The following is a 15,782-nucleotide window of genomic DNA, read 5'->3' as shown; positions in this document are numbered from 1 at the left end:
TAACCACACCAGGATACATGTGTGGATGTCTGCCAGGCCCATCATGAATGCTGAGAACTCCCTGAAGCCAATTCCATTCCTCATATGCCCCTGTTCTGCCAACTAAACCATTCTGCCCTTCATTGTTTATTTATAGTTCTCTTGTTGTCCCTGAATTCCTCCTTATATATTATAGTTATCTACTTATCTTTATCTTTTTAATAAGAACAAAACTTCTACAGGACAAGCATGGTGGCAGACTTGCCTTTGTATACATCCCTGGTCTTAACATAGTGCCTCACTGGGAGAAGTATTGCATAAGTCTCTGTTAACTGAATCAAAGAGTGAACTGAGAGAAAAACAACTTGCCAAAGTAGCATGCCTATGTGCACACATGGGTGTGTGTGTGTGCATGTGCACACCTGTATGTGTGTATACATGCACCAATGTTCCCCACTGCAAAGTTAGTGGAAGGCTTACACTCAAGTTTGTTATGAATGCTATCATTTTACTTCTTTTATTAAATAGCATCTGTAGGTCCTACAGGCTTATGCTCCCTGCCCCCATGGGCGCCCTGTGTACTGAAGCACACACTCCCACATCCACCCTTTGGCACAAGGAATAGGGAAATCCCAGACCTGGAAATTCTCCCTTGCCTATTTGAAGAGTCTTTGTGATGACACTCCCCACGCCCTGCAACACTAGGCTGCCTGCGGGACCCTGCATGCTTCCCAGACCAATTCTTCTTGGATGCTAAGAGCCTATGTTAAGATTTCATTCTCTCCAGCAGCAGTAGAGAGTGACAGCTGAGGACACATACAATGGAGATTGTCACCTGGGTTCAAATCCCAGTTCTGCTACATATGAGCTCTGTGACCTTAGACTTTTGGCATTTACTTAATACCTCTATATCTCAGTTTCCTCATCTGTAAAATGGAATAAATGTAATTATTACCTCTCTCATGGAGTTATCACAAGGATTAATGAATTAATAGGCAATGTGCTGGTACATGGAATCTCTGATATACAGAAATGCTATGTGAAGCATTAGCTGTTATTTTTTCTCTGGGCATTTCACACAAACTACAGTATGCTCACCTGGACTAGATCTGAAGGATCTCAGGTGTGTTGGAAGGGAAAAGTATTGAAGAAGAAAAAAAAAGAGTATTTTAGGATAAGGAAAAGGCAGCAGCAAAGGTTCTGAGGCTGGGCTAGCTTACGGAAGCCATGAAGTAGATAAAGTCAATGTTTGTCAACAGACAGTGTGAAGGGAGGCACAAAGAACTAGGGGCAAAGTACATGGGGGCAGTGGTGTGCTGGGAAATGTTTAAGGACCAGCTCTCAGTGAGGAAGATAAACACACACATGTAAGCTCAGGTGCCTATTTTAAATTTTCTGATATAACAGATGCATAACATGTGTTTTACAAGTAATACTAAAATACACAATTTTTGTGTATTGTGAATTCCAACTGATTCTCAGAGAACGCTTTCATTGAGTTTTGCTGAGCTCTGTTGGTAGCCAATTTATGGCTACAGTTCAACCACGATTTGACAAATGGAACTGCATTCCAGTCCACTGATTCTTTTCCCAGTATTTACTGTCATGAAATCATACATGTGTTCTATGGTTAAACTGTTACTTTTATACATTATATTCATTAAGCTGACGTCTCTCCCAGCTCTGACACTACATATGTTAGTAGTTCACTCATTCATGAGTAACATGAGCCTCTTCTTTGCTGAATCAAATAATAAGTTCCAAATACTAGAAGAACATTTCTTCAACATTTTTTGTGCTCTTTACAATGTAAAGCTACTAAAATAATACACTTTGAAGTTTAATCTGTATTATTAACATTTTTCTCTTCCACTTAGACCAGAGGTCAGCAAACTCTTTCTCTAAAGGGCCAAAAAGTAAATATTTTGGGCTTTGCAGCCACATTTGCTCTTTCTCATATTTTACAACCTTTTAAAAATATAAAACCTCTTTTAAGCTTGCAAACCATAAAAATATCCATGGGCCAAGAAAGAAAGAAAAGGGGGATTACTCCTTGATAGGATAAAACTATTGGTAAATCAAAGATCAACGCATGCTTTAAATATCCTTAATGTTGATCACTTAAAGGGTGTCAGATGATCAGCTATGGAGGTACTCTTTTCTGATAATATTCCTTTCTCTTAATAAAAAAAAAAAAAAAAAAGCAGTTACTGTGTGCTGACCTCCAATGAGTTCTGCACAGTGGTATAGAGGGCATGTCAAAGTGTGGGCAAAGGGTCTGTTTGTTTCTATGCAGAAGATCAAGGCCTAGCTTGGATACCCAGAAAATGAACTAAGATACGATATGAGGAGGAGCTTCCGGCATCAGCACTCTCTGGAGGACTTGTGCCGGGGGATGATCATCAAAAGCCTCCACAGGGATCCGGACGATGCTGCGGTTGTGGCTGCATCCAGCCCACCGTCTCCTGGACTTGCCATAGGAATGAGGAGGGAGATGTCTAGGCTGGCATGTGCATACAGTGAGACAACAAATTTGACCGGATCTGTACTGTTGGAACTCAACTAGGAGTTGGGAGGGGTGCAAGGTGTAGCACTCCAAAATCTTATGACTATAGACTATCTATGGTTAAAAGAACATATGGGATGTGAACAGATCCCAGAAATGGGCTGCTTTAATTTGTCTGATTTCTCTCAGACTGTTCAAGTACAGTTGGACAATATCCATCATATCATAGATAAATTTTCACAAATGCCTAGGGTGCCTAAATGGTTTTCTTGGCTTCACTGGAGATGGATGGTAATTATAGATTTGCTTTGTTTATGTCACCGTATTCCTATTATGTTAATATGTGTGTGCAAATTAGTTAGTAGTTTAAAACCTATACATACTTAAGGTACTCTACAAGAAGATATGTCAAAGAAATAATCAATCCTCCCATGTTTCCTTGCTACATCTGTAGCTTTTCTTCTTTCTTCCTAATTACAACCCTTAAATAGAATTCGTGCCTCATATCGAATTTACCGAGTATCATAATTCCTCCAGGTGGTAAAGATACCTCGAGACAAGTGCTGGGCATAGAAGCCGCAGGGCATAAATCTGCAAAGAAGTAAAAAGCTAACCTTTTCAAACAATATGGCTTCTCTCTCACTTACCAACTTTACATTTCCCTGTATGGCCCCGGAAGATGACTGGTTAGCCAGAGACGGGTAAGATTCCTCAAGGGAGGAACAACCTAAGACAGGCACAGTCGCAGGGGGCCATCAGGTGAGAATTTGGGGATCAACAGAGGTGAGGCTCAGAACCTCACCCCCCTGCTTTGAGAGAAATCTTCTGCATCCGTGGATGTCTTGCTGCCCTTGTCTAGCCTGGATTAATACTTAGTCCATAGGCACACACCTGATCATCTGATCATCTACATTTGCCCTCTTACAGCACTAAACTATGTTTTCTACCTTTATCTTGCATCTACCTACCACTTCAGCATTTTATTAAAAATAATAATAATAATAATAATGATAGAGGGAGAAATGTGGGATCAACATATAAATCAAGTACAAAAATCAAACGAATATTCATATTTGACCTGATTGTTTGTTTATAGGTCATAATGCGTGATCAAAACCGAAAGTTTCTGTGATGAATGCCCTTGTACTGTTCACCATGTAAGAATTTATTCACTATGTAAGAATTCGTTCACCATGTAAGAACTTGTTCGTTATGCTTCAGAAGATTGGAGACTGACGAGAATTAGGCTTGAGATGGATTAATGATTGTACATTGAGCATTGACCCCCCTATACTGAATTTTATTGTTGTTAACAACCATTTGACCAATAAATATGAGAGATGCCCTCTCAAAAAAAAAATGTTTAATAGCTTAATGATATTGTATTATATGAATGTGCCACAATATATTACAATATTACCCTATGGTTAGAAATTAAAAAAAAAAAAAGATTTAAGGCAAGTTTTAAAAGAACAAATAGAATAAACTAATGGCAAAATCACTGTTTTTAGGGCCAAGGAGAAGAGAGAGTCAAGACCAAAGGGTAAGAATGCTAACTATGCAAGCATGAAATTGTTATAAGGTGCTAATGCCCTCGCAAAGGGGCCGCACCAGTGTTCCATCAGTATTGTCTCCAGTTCAAAGTCTAGAATCTCTTGGTAACACGTATTTCTCTTACTCTGATCCTGTCTAGACAATTATGTAACCTGTGGACTAAATTGAAAAGTTAACAATAAAACGTATTCTATATAAAAAAAAAAAAAAAGAATAGGGCATTTTTCCAAATGGAATGCAAGTCATTTGAGCATGAGAAGAATTTTTTAAGTTCATGAATACAACATTTCCTCTGCTGTATTCTTCTCCATTAGTGAGAGTTTGGTTATTATCATCTGGCATTAAAAAAAAATCAGTCCTGCATAATCACACTTCTCATCTCTAAAAAAAAAAAAATATCCATGGGCCAACTTTTGTCTGTCAACCTCAGTGTGCAGACCCCTTCAACCAGTAGCTGTCAATGAGGAGAAGGTAACATTTTGCCCCACAAGGTATATTTGGGAATATCTGTAGAGAGTTGTGATGGTCACAGCTTGGAGGGTGCTAATAGCACGCAGTGTGTATGGAGGCTGGGGGTGCCAAACATCTTGCAGTGTATATCACATCCCTCCACAACAGTTAGCAAGCCCCAAAAGTATTACTAAGGTTAAGAAACCCTACCTTATGCAATTGAAAAAGCAATAAATCAAGTCCTGATTTCTAGGTTTTGTTCATGTCTATGGTGTAAATATTCACATCATGGCCAATTTGAAGCTATCAAGAGGATGTCACTTAACATAACATTGAGAAGAGATGAACAGTGGCAGTCATTACTTAGGATTTCCACCCTACAGATACAAGAGACATAAATAACCACAAGAGATAGGTAATTGTAAAATACAGTAAAATAATTAGGATGTGATGAGTTTTGAACATTTATTATCTTTGTTTTTTAAATGTATTTAATGGTGAATTAAAAATTTTTTAATAGTGGCTATGTTTAAAAATCAGCTCAGAAGTTCCTGAAAAGTAACAGTTGGCTTTGATGAGCCAGGGCCAGCAGCCTCAGCATACCATCGAGGGAAGAAGTCTTCTTACCTAAAGTCCCTACAGTTAGAAGCAAAGAAGTATCATCGCCATTGTACAGATGGAGAAACTAAGAGATTCTGTGACATGTCAAAACAACAAAGCTGGGCTTTAAACTTACGTTCATTTTCTACAAAAGCTGATATCATTTCTCCTGCATTTTATTCCACTATCCACCCAGTCAAAGTGAGATAGAAATATCTATTTTATGCAATGCTTATTAGTCCTGGGATATTTTAATTAAATGCTGAACAGAACAGAAGTGAAGGAAGTCATTAACATATTGTCAGTGATCGACTCTGGTACAGCGTTAGTCATGTAGCAGAAAAGCTGCTCTGCCAAAAACGACCTCTGTTCATAGCAATTTTTGATTAATGCTTTGGCTCCTTTATCTTCTCCAGGATTCTTCCTTTTTTTAATGGAAAATATCCCCTCCCCCCACCCTAATGAATGAGGTCATCAAAAATTAAAGACTGTAAAATATCCTGAAGCAAATGGGAAGCAGAAGAGGTAAACTTTGGGGGTTGGTGCGGCTTAGGTACGACCTCACCCAGGGCTGGGAGGCTGGGGGGGTCACCAGAGAACAGAGTCGGGACACTCGGCTTCACAGAGAGTGGCCGCTAGGGTGACACTGAAGCGCACGGAGGGAGGGAAGCAGAGGCAGCTTGGGTAGCCTGGCCGGCCTTGCTCCCCACTGGCTCAGGTCTGCCTGTGAGCGTGAGTCTCTGGCCAACCCTGAATCAGTCTATCACAAGGGCACTGGCAGTGGTTCTTAGACTACACAGCCTCAAATAACTTCTTTTCTTTCACTCATCATCACAGCACTCAAGAAGCTGTGTTCCCAGAACCAGAAAAAGCTTCCAAGACCAAGGGCAACATGGCAGGGGTGGTGCAGAGAGCACGAGAGCTAGAGTCTCGGACCTGGGTGTGAGTCCTGACTCTGGTCTTGTACATGACCTTGAGCAAGTCAGTCTCTGGGTCTTAGTCTATTCCTTCAAAAATAATAACGGGAAAAGAATGCCCACTTCATAGGGTTATTGCGAAGATCAGTATGAAATGCCACATGAAAATTCATGGTGAAAAACAGAATTCAGCAAAGGCAACTGGGAGGCGCTAACAGTTGTGAAATCTTCTAGAAAGCTTCCTTAGAAGCCATGTGAGGGTCTAACCCATTGCTCTGCAATCAGCTGCTTTAAGTGACTCATTGACACCACTGGTTCTACACTGCAGAGATAACCCTCCTATAGATGGTGAAGAACACAGTTGAACTTTTATCTGAATCTGGGCATCCGGTATTAATGGTCAGAAACTTATAAAAGAAAATAGTCACAACCTATTTTGTTGAACTTGTAACCCATAAGATCAAACATTACTATATTGTACCTAGGAAATCTCAAGTTAGTTTTTCTGTATATCCCAGGTCAACTGCACTTTGCTTTCTATACCATCCCTGCCCCTCCTTTTTTTGGAGGGGTACTTTATTGTTATTATTTTTAATCATACAAGAAGTAATGGTCATTTTAGAAAAATTAGAAAATGTAGATAACCATAAAGAAGAAAAATACAATTCACCTGTATTCCTACAACCCATAGATTCCTAGAATACACTATTAATACTTTGATGTATTTTCTTCTAAACTTTTTAATGCAAATAGATATATCACATCTTCTTTTTTCATAAGAAATTATATCATATGGTATATACTACTTTGAATCTGCTTTCCTCATTTAATACATAAGTATTTTAATATTACTAAATATGTCATTACATATATAACAAAATTTAATGATGGTATAACATTCTAGTCCATAAATATCTGTCCTCACTTGATCAATCTCCTACTGTTGAACCTTTGACTTGTTTCCAATTTTCCTCCACTATACATGATATTGCAATGACCATCCTTTACAGTTAATCTTTGGCTACATCTATGATTAGTTCCTTAACCTGATTTTCTAGAGGTGGAATTAATGGGTCAAAATGAACATATTTCTAAGACTCTACAGTAAACTTTGCAAACTGCTTTCAGAAAGATTGTGCCAATTTATATTCTCCCAATAAGATCCAAATGTGTCTGCTTCTTGCCCCTTTGCCAGCCTATGGGGGGTTGTTGATTCTTCTTTTTTAAAGAGTAACTTTCCTATGAGTTGCCTCCCGTCCTTGCCCGCCCCTCCTAGTAGAGAAGCACCATGGACATTCAAGCAGTGTTTTTTGACCCATTAGTGGATCAAAAATCAATTTAGTGAGTCACTGTTTTCAATGAAATAGTATATATTTTTTAAATAGCATAACAAATATTTCCATTGCACATGGAAAGGGAAGTATCAATTAATGGGGCTTTTGTTTCACTTACCTTTATGTGTGTTGATGGGACCTAGATTTCAATATAACACAGTTGTAATATCACAGTGCAGAAAGTTTGAAAAGCACTGGTTAATCAAAAGGTTATTGAATTAAGGCTCCCGAGACTTGGATTCTGGGCATCATTTGGTGGTGAAGGAAGCCAGGGGAAGAGAGAGAGGACACATGTCTCATTTGCTTTCCCTAATGGAAAAATATTATTGAGGGAAATGTTCTAGAACTCTCAAAGGTACACAAAATTAGCTGTTAAAAAATGGAACATAAGTTACGGTTTTATAATAAGGGAAGTTTCAAATTTCAGGGTGTGACAAGTACTCTGTATCTCCCTTCTCCACATATTTTGGGCCCATTGTATCCACAGTTACAGGTCTGGCTCTGTCTCTCCCCAGCTGTGTTTTGGGGACAATTCACTTAATCTCTCTAAGCCTCAGTCTCTCCACCTGCAAAATGAGGATGTTCAAGCAGATTATAGTCAAGGTCCCTTCCACGTCTGTGGTCCCAGGGATCTGACGGAGGGATGGTCGCGTCCAACCGTGCTGTGACGGTCTGCTGCTGAGGCCTGCAGTCCACTAACGGCTGTTCGTGAGTGTGCGACCTGTACTGTCATATACGGCCCCTCATCTCAAAGGTCCTGTGTTGGGTTTAATGCTCTGTTGCCATTGTTTTGAAGCTCTTAATAATTTTTTAACAAAGCATCTCTTATTTTCATTTTCCACAGAGTCCCACGAATTATGTAGCTGGCCCATCTATTAACTCAGACAACAAGAAACCTTCCTACAGGAAAGTGGAATTCTTTTCTCTGGCTCTGCTGAGAGCTGAAGCATCAACCTCAGTGAATAAAGGACAAGCCGCTTAGAGAGTCTATGACCTACACCACTTCAACAGTCTGCTGGGAACCAGAACGCCACACAGGGAAGGCTGCTTAGGACTTTTGTTCTGCCCGAAGCTTGTGTTCAGTTGTTCCAGCCTCAGCTGGAGTGGATTGTCCAAACTGCATTCAACTCTTGTAAATAGTCTTAAAATAGGACGACCAATTTAATGCCATGTGCTGCTATATGGGTTAATTGGATGTGAGCTGTCCACAGCAGGTTCTCAATAAATGATACAATAGAATGATGGAGGTCAGTGTTGTCTGAGTACTATACTACATCCAACCTGCATTTAAAACCCACAAGTTGCTAAAAAGGTTATTAATAGGTAGAACAAAGGGCCACATTTGGGGATATGGCCCATTCTATCTTTGGAAAGGCCATCATCTGTTTGGGAAATGTAGCTGAATGCTCAAATGTAAGTACCTGTCTTCACAGGAAACAAAGCTACCTCCATCGGGAAGGGAAAGTCTTAGAGCTTTATAGTGGTGATGATGACGGAGTTACACTCTTTCGTTTGTGTTTTGAGGCTGGATACAGGCTATAACCATGGAGCAGAATCAGGTATGATGGAAATCATGATCCTGATCTCCTGAGAAACGAGTCTGAAACATAGGAGCCAGCCAGATACTTAAACATCAGTCTTTACACATGGAACAAGCATTTATTATGCATTCCTACTCAAAGGCTTTGTAGGCCCTTTGCAGAATTCCCTCACCAGACATGGTCCACGTGGATGTTATGATTCTTCTGTGCCTTCAAAGCACCCCAGACTCCCCCCTCTCAAAGCAGTTTTTATTCTTTATTGCAATTTTTTATTTCCTCAGCTGTTTCCTCCACTATCTGTATGCTCCTTCAAGGCACGTACTATGGTGGCATTTTTTTAAATCTCTGTATCCCAAATCCTAGCCTGCTGTAGGTGCTCAGTAAGTCTCTACAATTAAGTAAAAGAATGAATGACATATGGTATATAAAGAGCTTCTGTAAGTCAATAAGATGAACACAAGAGAAAAATGGGTAAAGCATATGAAAAGATGGTATACTGAAGAGGAAGCTCAAATGACTGTTCAACACTTAAAAAGACATTCCAACTCAATTATAAGAGAAACACAAATTAAAACTATGCTGAGATATCATTTTTCACCTACCAGATGGGCAAAGAGAAAAAGTTCACTAACATATTGTACCAGCCTGGGTGAAGAAACAAGCAGTTTCATATATTGCCATTTAGGATGTAAATTGGTACAACCTCTAAAGAGGACAAATTACAAATGTGCATAACCTTTTACCTCACAATTCCACTCCAGGAATGTATCCTAAATTATATATGCACAGATGTGTGAAATGATGTTTGAACCTGGAGCTAAATTCACCTGGTATGCACCTTAACTGCTGTATTGATGGTTCAAATATTGAATTTCTTATTTATTGGTAAATACTGCTGTTCTAGCCTACCCAGTACCCTACTGTTTCCCTGTTACCCTGTCCCTGCCCCCAAATCCCCAGACCTTGTTGCAGCCTGGCAATTCAAAAGTTAACACCTCATACAGGAACTTAAGTCCATGCTTCAGGACTATGGCCAGCCTCATTCTAACTGGTTGGTACTTACTTGTGTGGTATGCATCATTAAATACTGTTATTTATCACTATGTTCAAGGTTATTCACTGGAGCATAGAATGTAATAGCAAAACTGGAGAAACAACCTAATCAAAAGCTAACATTTATTGAGGGCTTACTATGTGCCATACATTGTTCTAAGTACTTTACATTGATTAACATGTTTAGTAATCACTACAGCCCTAGGAAGACGGTACTATTGTAATACTCACTTTACAGGTGAGAAAACTGAGGCATAGAGAAGTTAAGTAAGTTGCCTAAGGTCATGTAACTACTAAGTGATGAGCCAGAATTTTATCAAAATAGTCTGATCTCAAGGCCTCTGCTCTTAAAGCTAATGTCCTTCAGTAGGGATTGGTGAGATCAGTTAGTGCATATCCATGGAAAGGAATATTATACAGCCATAAAGATGACACAGAAGCTCTTTATGATCTCATAATGGAATAGTATCCAAGCTAAACTACTAATTGCAAACAAAGTACAGAAAAATGTATGTAGTATTATCTGATTTGTGGATACATACACATAGACACATGTCTGTATGTGTTTATACATATATATTGCAAATGTGGGTATTACACACACACACATATTCATAAAACCACAAATTGGGTTCATAAAATATTTCTGGAATGATATATAAAAAGCTGGTAACACTGGTAATGATATATAAGAAACTTGACTGCTCCTAGGGGACAAGGTGTTGGGAAAAATGTTTGCTGTGTGTAGCTTTTGTACCTTTTGTACTGTATACTATGTACAGGTACTGACTACTTAAAAAATTAAGCTGCAAATTTATTTTTTAAATGAATTATATATGTACACAAAGATTCTGAAGCAGGAAGTCAAAAGAGCTTAGAGAGAAATGGAAAAGGTATGCAGCAGGTCAGAGGTGGGTGAGATTCCATCCTCCTGGTCATCAGGGAGAGCAGAGCCTTTGAGCACAGCCTCTAACGATGAGCACTTTGTGAGGATATTTCAAGAGCAGGGGGAGGGCATTACAAGGGAGCTGCAGCGGAAAGAGACTGTGACAAACATTAATATAAAATGAGGAGAAGGTCACTGGAGGGCTCTACAGGTGTGCATGGATGCATAGGAAGCCAAGACCTGGGTATGGAGACAGCTGGGAGGGCTGTAAGGGGCCCCTGAGGCTGAACTCAGAATGAAGCCAGCCCAGTGGCACCTGTCTTAGGGAAACTCGGAGGAACCTAAATTTAAAGCACTTGAACCTCGTCTCGTCTCACGTGCAGCGCTGGGAAGGAATTAAGCTGTGGAACCACTCTCAAAAGACTGGACAAGAAACAAAGAAGTAATTGAGGGGTTGTGAGAGAAATAGGGCCAAAGAAAAATGGCTCAAGGAGCTGAGATTGTTGGTTTTGAAGGAGAACAATTACTGTCCCCTACTTGATGGCACATGATTATCAGTGGAATGGTGACCAGCTGTTCTCTGCTGCCACAAAGGAGACAAAGAGGGAAAGAGCTTCAACTGCAGCATGAACAATTCAGATTAGATTTGGAGAAAATCTTTCCCTCAGAAAAAATTAAGTTGTTAAAAGCTGAGGCAGCAGATTCTGAGGGAGATAGGGTATTGCTATCCCTCCTAAATTAGACCCAAGGATGCAGAAATCAGCCTAAGTTCAAATCACTCATCTTTCCTATATTCTAGTGTCCTCATAAACTTGTTATAAAGGTTAATAGAGATCCTGTGTGTAAAGCCTTTAGAACAAGACCTAACATAAATAAATTGTGGATAAACAGCAGTTATTGTCCTTTAGAGTAAAATAGACAGTGTCTATTAACCATGAAATTCTTAAGTAATTTATATGGTTACTGGGGATGCTCCCTGAAGGTGTCTTTGATTCAAGAAAATATCCCAAGTGCCCCATCAATAGTTTGGTATCCAAGTTTATAATGAAATTCTAACTTTTTCAGGAATAGATATTAGACTATTAATCTCATCTGCTTTGGTTATAAGGAATCCTGGTGTCAGTTACGTTCCCAGAAGTCACAGTTCTAACAACCTCAACCACTAGAGGAGAACTGTACAGAGCAGACTTCTTTAAATAATTTGAACTGCAACCAGAGTAATAAATAAATTTCCTATCACAACACAGTAAACACACACACACACATTCATATATGTACAATGGAAATGAAAGTTTGCAAAAAAATGTTTAGGTTTTCTATTTGTCATCTCTTCTGGTATTTTCTATTTTATTTTATTCTACTACTTGTTGGAAATACTGGTCTTGACCCATTAAATTGATTTTATGACCCACCAGTGGATTGCAGCCCATGAAAAACTTGTATGAAGTCTAAGAGCTGTGGCTTCTGGGCAACTACACTGGGCAACCCAGGACAAGCGTCTTAACTGCTCTGGCGTCTACTTACTCATATATAAAAAGGGGATTAAATGACCCACATCTTAGTGTCTTAGGAAATTTAATTCAGGACACCAAGTATACTGTCCTTAACATTAGATCCTCCTCAATGAAAGTTGATATTGCCATTAAATTGGCTGCCACAAAGCCCCTGCATGAAAGCTGAGCATAGGACCCAGCCCAGAGACACATTTGCTATTATTTGGTAGATATCTTCCCCAGTTGGGGTGCCCGGTTTCCCCACTACTAGCAAATGCTGATCAGCCACCAGAAAAGAACCCAAGAATGATGTGAGAGACATGCCAAACAGCACCCCCCAAACACAAGACTGTACTTGATGTTAAAGCCCCTATGAGAAGTGTGTTCACGAGCTACAGAGAGGTAAGTTAGCTCCTCCATTTAAAAGGCAAGGTAGAACAGAATATATTTCAGGGTAAAAAAAATCTGTTCAAAGTGGCAAAAATACAAAAAATAACAATTTTGTTCCTTAAGGGAATATATCATGAGTGTTGAAAAACTGTGAAAGAGCTCTTTCTCCAACTAAGACAAATGAAAAAGATAGTATCTGTTGTTCAAATAAATTGGCAGGAAAAATAGATGGATATTTCACTCATAAACATGCACCCCACAGGCCCCTCTCAATTGGCAGTTATAATTCCTTGCCTCAGTCCCAAAAGAACCAACTATAAGTTTCCAGTTTTGCTTCTGTGTGTCATGCTTATAACTTCTTACAATGACCAGTGAAGCACAGCTGGGTTTGTTGTCCCTCAACTCTCCAGACTCCTTCCAAAAGAGCTACTGTTCTATGCAGGTAGATAGATTTTGTGTAATTCCTTTCCTCTGACACACATAGATGCACACATGCCCCTAAGAAGAAAGCAGAAACTTCTCTTCAAAGAGGTTTTGCTGATAACCTGAGAGTAGAAAAATAAGTGCCTGCTGGGTGAGATGAAGAATTTTAGGGGCCCTGCCTGAGAGAAGGTCATAAATCAGAACAGAAACAATACTAATCCATAAGGTCATCAAAGAGAAATACAATTAAATTTAGATTTTTTCCTATTGATCAATAAAATGATTTTTTGTAATATCAGTTCTTCTAAAAAGTTTCTGTGTGTGCGTATCACTAGTACCCTAACTGACTGTTTATCCTGCCTGTTTAACTATTTATGTAGCACTGAAGGCTTGACAGGGAAGGCATTCTCAAGACTAGAAGGTAAAAGAAGGCTATCAGAACCCCACTAGAGGTATGCACTGCTCTGCCTTGGGTCCTGGGGAGGGCTCCTGAGGGAATGGCTCCAGGAGGTTTCTACAAAGTCTGGGCTCTAGGCCCAGAGGTTCCAAGCCTTGTCAAAGATAGAGGTACCTTACGTGTGGCCCAGAACCCAGTGAGCGGCAGGGAGGGCCCCTGCAGTGGGTGGCAGAGGGCAGCCCAGGGGTGGACACTCTGGGTGGGGTCCCACAGTGGGAGAAGTTTCGAACTCTGTGTGAGAGCTGGACACAACACTGGGACAGAGTCCCAGTAAGGACCAAAACTGAATTTCCTGTCAGCTTGGCAGAATGGGACATAGAATTATATTTCATACACTTAAATTTCTGGCCTGAGACTTAACCCTGCTCACTCCTGGACCTAACACCTCAGTCTCTGCAGCTGGGGGCTGAAATCCTCCTTCCTGGACCAGGCAGCCATAGCCTTTGGGTGTGGCTTCTACCAGGACTGGTTATTTTCTCCCTTGGTCTAGCCCGGCCGGTCAGACTCTGCCGCTGGGGTATAAGCTGTCAGGTTGGTGTCTTACAAGCTGGACTGGAGCAATAGGCAAAACAATGAGCTGAATATCTATACTGATCTCTGGGGTTTTAGATTTCAGAAATAAATTCATATTGCTGTGAAAATAATACATCATCATCCATTATATTGGGAAGATATAAGACAAGGTGACACTTTGTGGGGGATATACCTCACAGCAAAGTGATGAATTGTTTCAGACCTAAGATGCTGTCAGCCCAGCCCCCTCTTTCCTGTCTCCAGGCGGAGGAAGGAAGTGTGTCTGCATCAGACTTGGATATCAGATATCATGGATGAAGCTGGAAAGACTGAATGCTTTGTTACTTTAACAAAGCCCATTTTCAAAGTGTTGTCCCTCCCTGCTACTGTACTTATTAAAGAGAATCAGATTGTCATCAGAACAAAGCCCAGCATAGTTTTATAAAGAAAACTGGATCATTACTCACTGGGTTTTAATTACTAGGTTCAATTTTGTTGATAACATCTCCTTTCACTTTCTTCCTCTGAAGTTTCTCATATCCTTTCCGGTTTTATTATTGCCTATCTATGAGTATTAAATAAGTAGTTTATTAACACTTTTTCTTCATTGATTTTTAAAACTCAGTTCTCAACAGCAGTCTCTATGAATCACTTCAGTAATATCTTCTCTGAATCCATAGCCAACGATCAATACAACTACTCATGGGCTTTATCAGTATGGATAGTTTGTTAAAGTATTGCTGTTATGGCATAATATTAAACCATCTATCCACAAATGTGGGGCTCCCTGGGCTTAAGGGCTGAGTGCACTATATTGAAAAAGCAAAGCTATCCTCTACTTGATAAAATGAATCAAATGTGAAGCAACCACATATGAAGTCTAAGTTATACTCAGAACTGGAATTCATCTTCTCCCTCCTAAAATGTAAAAGAAAGTAAGGTGGAGAAGATTATGAAAATCAAATAGATCTTCAGCAATAGCAGAAAAGGAGGATATGAATATCGGAAGAGTGAAGCGTGGGGAGGGTTCAGATCCCTCAGTCTCTTCAGAAATAGAAGACCTCCTCTCTGGGTACAATGTGATATTAGAAGGACCATATTTCCCAAATCAGAAACCTTGATGCGTGTGATGAGGATGAGTGTGGTTATGGGCACAAGCTCTTGCCACTCACTCTAATTCATTCATTCATTCATTCATTCATTCACTCATTCATTTAATTCAATACATATTCATTGAGCCCCTGCTCTGGCTCACTTCCTAGACATACAATAGTGCACAAGACTGAGGCATCTCCTTTCTTCATGAGACATATTATCTAGTAAACTCCAAACCTACTTTATATAAAAAAGCAACATGAAAAAAGTGGATAAGAGCAAAAAGCAACTGGAGAAGTCAGATCTCTGTGGCTGCAAATAAAAGAAACAAGGAAAATTGGATAGTGATCATCATATTTGTCATATCCTAACCTGCTATTTTGCATATAATTATGTTCTTAAAAAAACTTTCCAACCAAGATCCCACTCTCTTCTCTACAACTGAGGAAGCTGAAGCCAGGTGAGGGGACTGGCACACTGTGTTTACTAGTCACCACTTGTGATTAAACCAGGTAAATATACAACAATTCCATCCATATATATACCCAGTCTCTGAGGTGGGCCAAGCTTAGTTGAAAATAAATGAACATT

The sequence above is a fragment of the Manis javanica genome, chromosome 10, assembly GCF_040802235.1.
Source record: "Manis javanica isolate MJ-LG chromosome 10, MJ_LKY, whole genome shotgun sequence".
NCBI lineage: Eukaryota > Metazoa > Chordata > Mammalia > Pholidota > Manidae > Manis > Manis javanica.
This window is presented reverse-complemented; position numbering follows the sequence as displayed.